The sequence below is a fragment of the Podarcis gaigeae genome, assembly GCF_964106915.1.
Source record: "Podarcis gaigeae genome assembly, chromosome: 2".
In the NCBI taxonomy this organism is placed as follows: Eukaryota; Metazoa; Chordata; class Lepidosauria; order Squamata; family Lacertidae; genus Podarcis; species Podarcis gaigeae.
The window spans coordinates 16,032,347-16,045,172 of NC_139679.1; the positions used below are offsets into that span (position 1 = coordinate 16,032,347).

General features: G+C 45.3%; 1 long non-coding RNA gene across 1 annotated transcript; it reads left to right on the plus strand.

Moving 5' to 3' along the window:
- The first annotated feature begins 264 nt into the window (after positions 1-264).
- Positions 265-11,637, plus strand: LOC310839994. The gene is made up of 5 exons (XR_014561733.1): positions 265-1,015; positions 1,315-1,409; positions 5,461-5,567; positions 7,849-8,003; positions 11,302-11,637. It is a non-coding gene; the product is annotated as an uncharacterized lncRNA (long non-coding RNA).
- Positions 11,638-12,826: the final 1,189 nt, after the last annotated feature.

A 12,826-nucleotide genomic window follows, 5' to 3' on the forward strand; every position in this document is an offset into this window, starting at 1 on the left:
CTGTGCCGTGATTTCGGGGGTGTCCGAGCCAGGAAGATGCTAAAGTGGCCGGCTGGCCAGCGCCACCCTCCTGGGTATCTGGGATTGGGCAACCAGGCGGGCACCAGACAGATCTTTGCACCCTGGCACCGTATATGTTTAAGACAGCCCTGCCGACTCTCTATGTGTCCCTATTTTCCAGGGGCAGTCCTGGATTTACAGAAGCTGTCCTGGTTTCTGATTTGATCCCAGAATGTCACCTTTCTCCTTAGGACAACCCATTTTCATTGGAGAAATGTTGGAGGGCATGGCGTTCTGCAACTCCCAAGCCAAGGAGATAAGTAACTATACAATCTTTAGAAGACATCTGAAGGCAGCCCTGTATAGGGAAGTTTTTTAATGTTTCATGATTTATTATGTTTTTATATATGTTGGAAGCCGTCCAGAGTGACTGGGGCAACCCAGATGGGTGGGGTATAATAATAATAATAATAATAATAATAATAATAATAATAATAATAATAATAATAATAGTTGAATAAGACGTCCCTATTTTCATCGGAGAAATGCTGGAAAGTAGTAGCCATGGATATGGAAGCCATCCAATTGGTGTCCATCTTGTGAGAATGAATTCCATACTTTATGTGCTGTGTAAATAAGTACTTTCTTTTTCCTATCAACCAACTCTTGGACGTGCAGACTTTGATCAACCATTCAGACCTTTGTCTCTGTGACCAAAGTCTGGCAACTGATGGGTGTGGATATTTGTACATCGATCTCCCAGGGCCTCCTGTTTAGCATAAGCTGCCCCCTTAAATCTGTGTGGGATTCTGTATATGAAAGAAGAAAGGGAAACACGTTCTAGGTGTTTTATAGATCAAAGAAAGGGGTTGCTATTTCTGGCCTAAATCCAGGAGCAAAAGGATTTGTGTGCCGGACACAAAGGCTGACGCTGCAGGGAGAGTGACAGGAACTGTAAACAGATCAGAGAGACGGGCTAGGGGGCGAAGGATAAATCCAGACTGAACCTCTTCAGGTTGGTACTCTTAGTTCTTTATGGCTGTGAAATTCAATCTAAGCCCCTTTTGTCTCTCACCATCTTGGTAATGTATATGGGAATCAAACCACCTGATGGTGGGGAGGCAGCCAGCGAGACCAATTTGTACAGTTTGGCAAACCAAATGTTACACACAAACACACGCAACAAAGACCCAATGGCCTAATTCAGCGTGGGAAGGAGCCCATTCGTAATGGAGGCACCGCGGTGGCTGGGATCTATAGTGTTCCTGAAATACTCATCTCCTGCAGAGTTTCATGTGTGTATTTTCTTTGCAGCATTCTTGAGGAACCTGGCAGGAAGAAAGTCACTTGAGGGGAACTTTCCACAGGTGAAGAATGGAAGGAGGACTTCCAAAGTGGTGTGAAAGAAGGTAAGAATGAGATAAAGTACAAAGAAAAAAGAAGATTTAAATACAGTCAAAAACCTTTCCTGCAAACTCTAAAAACAACCAGGTATTTCTATAGATGTACAATTAATCTATTTATAGGGATTTTAAACTCCTGGTCAATCAGACAATCAGGTGGGGAAGGGGAAGGGAGAGCAGTGCCTCTGCACCTTCTTCATCAAACATATTTGCATCATCGGACTCTTTTTTTAGCATCTCCAAAGCCTTTTTTGGCCAATACGTGAAACCGTAATTTTGATTGGCATTTAGGGCAGCAACCACCAAGACATTGAGAGTGACATATCCTTTTTCTGGGGAGAACAGAGTAGCCTCCATGAATGCAGCTGTTTTTTGTCCCCCCCCCCCATCTTCTTTATTAGTTTTACAATAATAGTTTCCATTACAATATCTCCTCTTATATTATATATTTTGGCTTTTTAGGGCCCTGACTTCCTTCAAACCTCCCTTATGATTTTCTATCTGTACTTCAAATTTCTGCATTTTCACTATTTAAGCGTTACTTTAAAATCAAAAACATTGAAACATCATACATTCTTATCTGCAGTGGTTTTTGTACCTTTCCTTACAAAGCTTCTTGCAATCCTACCACCATATTTGATTGAATACAATTGTATTTCAAATAATTTACAAATTTGGTCCTGTCCTTGATGAACTTTTGGTCCCACTGTTCTCGGATTCTTTCTGTCATTTTGGCCAGTTCCGTATATTCCATTCGCTTCAATTGCCATTTTTCCTTTGTCGGTAATTCCACTTCTGTGCTAATAAAATTCTTGCTGCCATTGTTGGCCATCTCTTGAATTCTTGAATGCAGCCGTTGGCATTCTCTGCCACAGACCACATGCTGGACCAGAGATAGAATATTTTCTTTGGGTGCTCTGTTCTGCATCAAGCTCAAGTTCAAGGCGTTTGATGTTTATGCCACTAGATCACAGATGCCTTTTGCACAGCTTTCTTCCAGTAATACTATTTAGTTTACAAATAATGATGGCTGCTTTACAGAGCTATCAAGGCAGAGGCTCAGATGAAGTGAACCCCTCAGAAGGTGCACATTGTTTTCATGGCTCAATCTCTCAGCTCCAAATGACATGTTATAGGAAGAGGCGGGGTGCCTGCAATCCACGTGACTCACTTACCCACTCATTTCCTTGGTAATGTGTAGATCAATGGCTCCCCAAGTGGGCATTACCATTCCCTGGGGGGCAGTGGGATTACACAGCGGTGGGGTGGGGTTAGAGACAAGGGGGCAGCAGGGGGAGACACTGGAGAGTGAATATCCAACTTTGAAAAGCTGGTATCACTGGCTCAAAATCAACCGTTTTGTTGAATCAATTCAACAAAATAGTTTGAATTGGTTTTTGAATAAATGTCCAATTAATTGGCATTGTTTTGAATTATATTGCATTGTTATCTTCCTTAGTGGGTTATGGAAACCACTATTCTGAATAATGCCATGGTAGGCTAGGGGTCGCTGGGGCTGAGTTTATGGAACCAAAGGTGGCCTGAAAAGTGGTTTGGGAACCACTGGTGTAGATGAAAAGGACATGGAATCTGACATCATTACTTGAGCATTTCCCCACCTGCCCAAAAGGGGCAACCAATGAAACAGAGCAGGGGGCAAGGAATGATGTCACATGGAATGTTTTTTTCTGGAGAGACTTGGAATGGAGGTTGGTAGATAATTTGAACCTCACAGCCAGCCAGCAGGAAGCAGAAGGCATCATTTTCCCAACGAAGCAATTTGAAACATTGGTGGGGATCTAAACTCCTCATAAATTACATTCATGTTTGACTAGCAACATAAAAAAAATCGTAAGAAACTCTAGCTCTGCACTTATTTACTGAAAGGTATAAAACAAACCTTTTCCAATTGTCTTCAAGGGAAGAACTGTAAATTACCAGAAGTGTGTGACTTGGTTATTGGGGGGTGGGGGGGGGGAGAACAAAAGGGTACAGAGAGGTTTGTTTCTAGCAAATGGATTGAATGTTGGTGGTGTGGGGTGTGTGTGTGTGTGTGTTTTCCTTCTTCCTTGCTCTCCTTATTTAATAAAAAAAAGTAATCATAAGTCAATGGCATAAATACTGAAAATGACAGTGCTGTTAGCTTATAGTTACAAATAGATAAGGAGATGAATGGAGATATATTGGTGTCTTTTGAGAATAAATAGCATGCAAACTGCTGCAAAGTGCAGCGAAACGTCAACAGCGTTTTCACTACTCTTGCTCATCCAGCCCTGAAAAGGGTGGGGTTGGGTTGGGTGGGGAAGGCATACAGAAAAATGCCCTGAAGAAAGTGAGGGAGGAGGGGGAAGGGGAGAGAGAGGCCATTTTCAATAATGAAAGGCACACAGAGATCACTCAATTTTGTTTTGGTTTATTGATGAGGTTTAAAATGACTTGATTTGCATCCAGTTCCATCCGCCAGGTAATATGGAACCTAGCATTAAGATATACATTAAATCTGGTCAATTTATTGTGTGTGTGTGTGTGCGGCAGTTGAGCCAATGGGAGAGATTTACGCCAATGATTTCGGTCACAACCCTATACGCCAGGGACAAAACAGTACTTTTTTTCTGTCAAGAACTGCATTCCCTAGTGGATAAACCTATTGGAGGGCACAGGTCCAGAAACAATGATGGGCAGGTCTAAAGCCAATGGTGGCACTTCTTTTTCTAAAAAGAAAAAAGAAAAAGCACTGGACATCCCTATTTTCACTGGAGAATTGTTGGAGGGAATGCACACGAAAGCTCATACCAATAACAAACTTAGTTGGTCTCTAAGCTGCTACTAAGGTGAAGAGACGCAGGTGGTGCTGTGCGTTAAACCACTGAGCCTAGGACTTGTCGATCAGAAGGTTGGCGGTTCGAATCCCCGCGATGGAGTGAGCTCCCGTTGCTCGGTCCCTGCTCCTGCCAGCCTAGCAGTTTGAAAGCACGTCAAAGGGCAAGTAGATAAATAGATACCTCTCTGGCGGGAAGGTAAACGGCATTTCCGTGCGCTGCTCTGGTTTGCCAGAAGCAGCTTAGTCATGCTGGCCACATGACCTGGAAGCTGTACGCTGGCTCCCTCGACCAATAAAGCGAGATGAGCGCTGCAACCCCAGATGGTCCCTAATGGTCAGGGGTCCCTTCACCTTTAAGGTGCTACTGGAAGGGATTTTTTTAAATTTTGTTTTGACTACGGCAGACCAACACAACTACCTAGATCTTTCCCAGTTTGCATCTGAATTGAAGTTGTTTTTAATATGTTGTGTGTGTTTTTTTAGTCACTGGTTGTTTGCCTACCTGGGCTTCTCTGGGAGGAAGTGTGGGCTGGAAATGTAATAAGAAAGGAAGAAAGAACCTCAAAGATCATTCAACCCCTGCCAATGCAAGGAATCTAGCACCCTTGCCATCTGGACTCTGCTTCAAAACTTCCAGTGAAAGAGAGTCCACCACTGTTCAAAGCAGCCTTTTCCCCTGCCCTCCAGAGCAACAGGAAAACTAATCTGCTCCACTGGCTATGTGACAGCTCTTCAGATATATCTGGAAATGGGTATAGTATCACCTTTTATACCTCTCTTCTCCAGGCTAAACGCACCCAGCTCCTGCCTCTTCCGAAAAACAACAACAAAATACAATTTCTGAAGAAAATCCCATATGGCCAGTTCAGAGCAGATAAATAAATGGAGCACATGCTGTATTTGCAAAGTAACTACATCTGGATATATTTTATAATCAGAATAAATAGATTCCGAGCACTGAATGCGATTTGTCTTGATGACACAAGATTGTGGACCTGTTTAGCCACCATGAGCTTGTCTACTTTCCTTGAGTGAGCTCCACTTAGTTCATTGTGGGGGCATCAGGAGGGAACAGAAAAAGACCCTTTCCAAGGGACCCAGGGCAGCGAACCTTTCTTGTGGATTTTGTTGTCCTGCTGCAAAGGGCAGATTTACTAGAGAAGGTCATGTGATTTTATTATTTCATTGAGCAGATACCATCTGATGACTGCTTAAGATTTCCTTTTCTTTTAATAGCAATGGTCAAGGACATGGGTAGGCAAACTAAGGCCTGGGGCCCAGATCCAGCCCAATTACCTTCTAAATCTGGCCCGTGGATGGTCTGGGAATCAGCATGTTTTTACGTGAGTAGAATGTGTCCTTTTATTTAAAATGCATATCTGAGTTATTTGTGGGGCCTGCCTGGTGTTTTTACATGAGTAGAATGTGAGCTTTTATTTAAAATGCATCTCCGGGTTATTTGTGGAGCATAAGAATTTGTTCATTTCCCCCCCAAAAATATAGTCCAGCCCCCCACAAGGTCTGTGGGACAGTGGACCGGCCCCCTGCTGAAAAAGTTTTCTGACTCCTGGGCAAAGCGAATGGAGTCCATCAGTAGTGGCTAATGAAAACACTGAGTGAGTGTGCAGCAGCTGTGTTACGGATCATTAGTAAGGGAACTGAGAATAAAACTGCCAATACCTTTGTACAAATCTAGGGTGTGATCAAGCTTGGAATACTGTGTGCAGTTCCCATCGCCCTGTCTCTAAAATGGTATTGTAGAACCAGAGAAGCTGCAGAAAGGGGCAACCAAAATGGTTAGGCAATGAGGAAAGGTTATAACTTCGGAGCCTCTTTTGTTTAGCAAAAAAGGTGACCATGGGAGGGATATACAGGCTTTATTTGAAAAGTTCACCTATAAGATGAGAGTACTTAAAGGTCAACGAAAGCGAGATCCATTTGTGGAGACATGGTACTCCTATATTGAGTGTGTGAATACTCAAGGTGGTAAAGGTAAAGGTAAAGGTAAAGGTAAAGGTAAAGGGACCCTTGACCATTAGGTCCAGTCGTGGCCGACTCTGGGGTTGCGGCACTCATCTTGCTCTATTGGCCGAGGGAGCCGGCGTACAGCTTCCGTGTCATGTGGCCAGCATGACTAAGCCGCTTCTGGCAAACCAGAGCAGCACACGGAAACGCCATTTACCTTCCCGCCAGAGCGGTACCTATTTATCTACTTGTACTTTGCCGTGCTTTCGAACTGCTAGGTTGGCAGGAGCTGGGACCAAGCAATGGGAGCTCACCCCGTCGCGGGGATTCGAACCACCAACCTTCTGATCGGCAAGCCCTAAGCTCTGTGGTTTAACCCACAGCGCCACCCGCGTCCCCCACTCAAGGTGGTAATAGACCAGTAATAGACCTAATAAATAGATATTTATTCTTTTTGGTTTGGTTCTTTTAGATGGGTATGCATTGAACCCCTTCGCTTTACTTTAATCTGTCTGTTTCAGCTGTAACAAAGTACAGTACTATCAATATGCTTTGGGAGATGTGATTGTGGACATCAACTTAAGATGGCTTTCAAATGAGATTAGACACATTCACGGAGGATAGAGCTATCTAGGACTCCTTGTCATAATCAAGGCTGGTCCTACCATAATGGAGAGGATGCAATAATCAGGTCATCTGGAAATGCCCTATGAGAAAACACATCTCTTACAGGTTGTCGATGTCACTTTGAGCAAGCCACAGTTCAATCCAAACTGCATCTTTGGTTATTTAATGCCCTTCTTCTCAAGCCCTCAATACTCCTTAATTTCTCCAACATATTTGTGTGCCAGGGATACAAGATTATATCACTGTCCTGCCATGATGATCTCATAGAAGACACAGAGGTAATTATACCTCCTTGCTCTGGTGGTCTTTTTTTAAAGACAAAAGGGTAAATATTCCTTACCAGAATAACTGTGTTGCTTTAGGGTCATCAAAAACAAGCTGTATGCCTTTTTTGGTGCTTCCAGACAACCTGTTTACTGAGCATTCATCCTGATGACTTTGCAGGGAGATTTGACAACATGGGTTATTAGTGAACATTCACTCTGATTAGTTTGCAGGGAAATGAGACAGACCGTTGCTTCAAAGCAAGTGTTACGCTATAGTTTTCCCATCACTTCCCTCATCACAAAAAAACCAATCTTTGGGGTAGTGAGTTTGTTAGACAAAATCTCCCCATCAAGAATAAAAATAACAACAGTCAATATCTTCATATTGATATGATTGTCAAATTCCATCTACAACAGAGGTTGAGCTTCATGCAGGAATTTTGGGGTGCCTAACTCTTAAAATTGTGAATCTAGAGACTGCTAGGAAAGACCCTTTCTTTGTTCTCGCAAGTTCCTTCTCCTGCTGTTTGGTTGCCCTGATCATCTATAGGCTCTGCTGATAGTTTATCAAAGCAGCATACCACAGTCTCTCAGATCATCTTACTGAAAGCAATCTCTGGACATTTCCTTAATCCTCCTGCATGTGGTAAAGTCATTTACACATTCCTTCTTGATGAGGTTCAGGTCTTCCTGTTCTACCACCAGCACCAAAGGAGTCACCTAGAATGTACCAGTCCCTGGTTACAATTTGTCATTTCACTTTCAGCTCCTCTCCAGGGAAGCTCTTTCCTGGGGGAAAAACAACCCTGGACATAACACCAGCTCCTGTTGAAGATGCTTAGAGAGGTCTTCCCCAAGTATGGCATCCACCAGTGAGGTCTACTGCTGTCATATGGATCAAGACTGACATTGGATGTATGGGTTAGTACCACAGGTTTTGTATCTACCCCCTTATCCATGAGAAATAGATTTCTGTGATTCTTAAGGAAACTGTTATTGGTCACATCCAGTCACCTTCTCAGCCTAATTTTTATTTCCATTTCATACACTCCAGCATTTATCTGATGAAAATAGGGACATCCTGTTCCATCCCCTCCAACATGTCTCCAGTGAAATTATGGACATCCTAAGGAAAAGTGCTGTGGACGCGGGTGGAGCTGTGGTCTAAACCACAGAGCCTAGGGGTTGTTGATCAGAAGGTCAGCGGTCCGAATCCCCGCAATGGGGTGAGCTCCCATTGCTCAGGCCCAGCTCTTGCCTACCTAGCTGTTCGAAAGCATGTCAAAGTGCAAGTAGATAAATAGGTACTGCCACGGCGGGAAGGTAAAATGGTTCGCCAGAAGCAGCTTAATCATGCGGCCCACATGACCCGGAAGCTGTCTGCAGACAAACGCCGGCTCCCTCAGCCAGTAAAGCGAGATGAGCACTGCAACCCCAGACTGGACTTAATGGTCAGGAGTCCCTTTATCTTTAAGGAAAAGCAGGACATTCTAGGATCATATCAGAAACCAGGACAGCTTCTGTAAATCCGGGACTGTCCCTGGAAAATAGGGACAGTTGGAGGGTCTGCCATTTTGTTATGCTCCTCCTATCTCCTCCCTCAAATGGTGGGCTCACAAAAAACTTCTTAAACACTAATGGAATACTACAGTAGGCTTCTGGTCACATCTTCCCATGAGAATCAGGTTCTGAGTGTTTCAAAGCAGTCGTTGAACCCTAAGAAAAGGAGGAAGGATACTTCTGTGACACCAGGGTCATCCCATGACATTTTACTGCCTGAGGCAAAGGACAAGATGGCACCCCTCCCATAGACAGAAGCTGACTGGACTGCCAATAGAGATATCCTAACAACTCAGCGCCCTAAAAAGCTACAGTTCCTAGGATTCTTTGAGGGAGGGAACCATGTTTAAAGTCATAGATATCTCATAGATAACTCACATTTTTGTTCCTCCTGCCTGAATTTTATAGCTGTCCACCCAGAAGCAAAAGAGGAGTGTTCCATGGAGATGCAGCTCTCTTTACAGCTCAGCTGGGCTACTTCATGTCGGGGTGAGAAGGGTCAGTTTCAGTGGACATGCCCTTAACCTCTGCAGACTCCAGTTCACGTTACGGGGCAAAATTAGAGTGGGTAACAGAATGGTCACTTTCGCATCTGAGATGGATAGCACAATCCAATACTTCTGTTAGTATAGTGTTACATGCGACGTTGCTGCACAGCTGGTGGGAAGAGGGAAGCAACACACTAGACCCAGAGCTTCTTTGAAGGCTTTGCACCCGTGTAAGGAGTTGGGAGACAGACAGTGGGGAGTGTCGAAATTTCCTTTTTTTGGTCATTCATTGGGTGAGTAGGGGAAAGCAAATATATCAAGAAATCATGAAGGAAAAAGAGCACTCTCTGGAATTTTGGGGAACAGGACTACCATTTACCTTACTTAATTCTTAGCCAAGAATTTTCCTCTTTTTGTCTCTATCTATCTATCTATCTATCTATCTGAAGGACGCGGGTGGAGCTGTGGATTAAACCACAGAGCCTAAGACTTGCCGATCAGAAGGTCGGCGGTTCGAATCCCTGCGATGGGGTGAGCTCCCGTTGCTCGGTCCCTGCTCCTGCCAACCTAGCAATTGAGATGAGCGCCGCAACCCCATAGTCGGCCACGACTAGAGCTAATGGTCAGGGTTCCCTTTACCTTTATCTATCTGTCTATCTATCATCTACCACTTAATGCCAAATTAGTATTCCAAGCTGTTTAGACAGTGCTATTTTTCTAGAAAAAGAGGTGCCAGAACTCATCATGAACTTTTAAAATGGCAATGGCACCCACCTCAGAGGGGGTGGAGCTGAGTTCTGGGGAATTCCAGCTGAAAAGAAGCCCTGAGTTTAGATACACAGTTTAGATTCCATGAGCATTAACATATAACAAATCCAGGATTAAAGTACACAATAAGCCAACCCCATTAAAACATTAAGATATAAATGGCACTCATGGGAGTACATGGCTCTCTCTGCCACATCCTGCTACAGCGCAGGATCTCTTTGGATTTCAAAAAAAGGAAAGATGATTACATGCATTTATTTAAATATTTACAAACCACACTTTCAAAGAAAAAAACCCATGAAATCACAATAAGGAGCAGATCCGAACCATACGTTTGAAACACATTTAGCCAACATGTAAAGCTCATGGCTTCCCTCAAAGAATCCTGGGACGTTTCTTAAGGATTCTGGGAATTGTAGCTCTCTGAGGGGGGAAACTACAGTTCCCATGATTCTTTGGGGAACCCATGTGCTTTAAATGTGTGTCAAAATGCTTTAAATGTGTGGTGTGGCTGGGTTCTGGCTCACAATTGTTGCCCTGCAGCAAGAACACTACTTTGCATTCATTCTCTTGCTTAGCTTAAACCAACCGTCCCCAGTGTGCTTGTGCTCCGATTGTTGCTGTACTACAATTCCCACTGTCCCAGACCATTGGCCATGCTGTCTGTGATGGCCTGGGTTTCGGACTTGGAGGCTGAACCTGAGGAATCCCAGCCTGCACAGGAGTCCCCGCCTTCAGAACCAGCTGAGCCGGGCTGGGGCTTGAGCCTGAACGGTCCTCACCTGCGCTGGATCCTCAGGTGCAAGCACCAGCTGAGTCTGCTCTGGCTCCTGAGGTGATGGAGGACCCATTGCCTGCAGGTGCTCCACTCTCAGCCCCATCAGGGGAAGCTGAGGTTGCCTCTGGGTCCGGTAACCCTCCAGCCTCTCCTGAGCTGCAGAGGCTCAGGGCAGAGAGGCGGAGGGAACTAAGTTCCCGCAGGAGGAGTGCTCACCTCCAGGCCAGGAGAGGTGACCGGGACCGCCCTGTGCCTCAGGGCAGATAAAAGTCAGCCAGCCCCAGTCCCAGGTTGCGGGAGCAACATTGTTGGTAGCCTGTTCCTGCCTGCACCCTGTCCTGCTCTTCTGCCAGAGTTCCTGACCTCACCTGACTCCCTGCCTTGGACCCCGCTTCAGCTTTGATGGACAGCCTCCATACCACACCCTCGACCTCGGACTGGACTCGGAGCTCGCTACACGGTTAACCCTTGGGACCAGCACACTGTCTGAGGTGGATGGAAGCTGAGTCAGACTCAGACATCTGGAGAGGGTGCTTGGTTGGGGAAGGAGTGCTACTCCCAAGGCTGCTGCCAAGAGTCTAGACCAAGGAGAGAGATTTTTCTCCTTATAGTCTCATCCATTCAGGTCAGTGTTTTCTCCTCCTCTGGCTGGAACCAATCAAGCAGTGGCCTCCTCCCATGAGCAAATGAACTGACATTTTGGGAGAGACAAGGACAACGGCTTTTATGAGCTTTCCCATCCCACGCCAGACACTGCTGAAAAGGTTGCTATGCTGCCTAGCAAGGAGAAGGAAAACACATTCGAAACAGCCAGCTGGCTTTTCCAAACAGCTCTGATGAGGATCAGCACTATTTGATAACTTCAGATATATATAAAAATAAATAACCGCACACCCCTAGGAGAGGGGGTAAGACAAGAACATCGTCCTACAGTCTCTCGATCTCAGAGGTTAGCAGAGGATTGTGGTGTGGGGAGGTAAAAATGCCAGTGAATTCTTTTTTTAAAAAAATTATACTTTTCAAATATACCATATTTTTCCCTCTATAGGACGCACTTCCCCCCCAAATTAAGGGGAAATGTTTGTGCGTCCTATGGAGCAAATGCAGGCTCCTTGGCTTCAGCAAAAGCTACATGAAGCCTCCAAAGCGCAGAGGGAGCACTCCCTCTGCTCTCCAGGCTTCAGGGATAGCCGCCTGAAGCCTTTGGAGCGAAGCGGGACCTCGCACTGTGCTCCGAAGGCTTCTGGGTTAGCTGCGCAAAGCCTCCCCAAGACAGCGGGGTGCCTTCACCCCGCTGCCCTGCGGAGACTCCAAAGGCTGTCCCTGAAGCCAGAACAGCGAGACGGAGTGCTGCGCAGTGCTCCGTCTCGCTGTTCTAGCTTCAGGGTTAGCTGCGCAAAGCCTCCCCAGGGCAGCGGGGTCCTTTCATCCTGCTGCCCTCCGGAGGCTTTGCGGGCTGTCCCAGAAGCCTCCGCAGGGCATTGGGATGAAGGCTCCCCGTGCCCTGCGGAGGCTTCGCACAAAGCTAGAACAGGTAGAGGGAGTGCTGCGCAGCACTCCCTCTAGCTATTCTGGCTTTTGGATGGCCCCGCGAATCCTCCGCAGGGCACGGGGATGAAGGCTCCCCGTGCCCTGCGGAGGCTTCGCACAAAGCTAGACCACCTATCCCAGCGGCTATCCCAGAAGCCAGAACAGCAAGAGGCTATCCCAGAAACCAGATCCCTCTTGCTGTTCTGGCTTCTGGGATTCAGAATTTTTTCCCCCTGTTTCCTCCCCCCCCCCCCAAACTAGGTGCGTCCTATTGTCTGGTGCGTCCTATAGAGCGAAAAATATGGTATACATTTCACTGATTTTACATTCATCTTGACATTTTAAAGTTTGACTTCCTTCGCCCTCTGTCTGCGGTTCCTTAAATTTATTTTTACTATCTTCTGCATATCCAAATTAACTTAACCTGCTCATTTATTTATCTTCTTTATATATGTACTCTTATATAGCTTCAGGTTATTACAATAATCCTGCCAGTGTTTTTATCTGTTTACAATTTACCCGTAAATATTCAATAAACCATTTCCATTCTATTATAGTTCATTATCTTGATTTCTTACTCTTCTGGTAAGTTCCACCATTTCTGCATATTCCATAAGTTT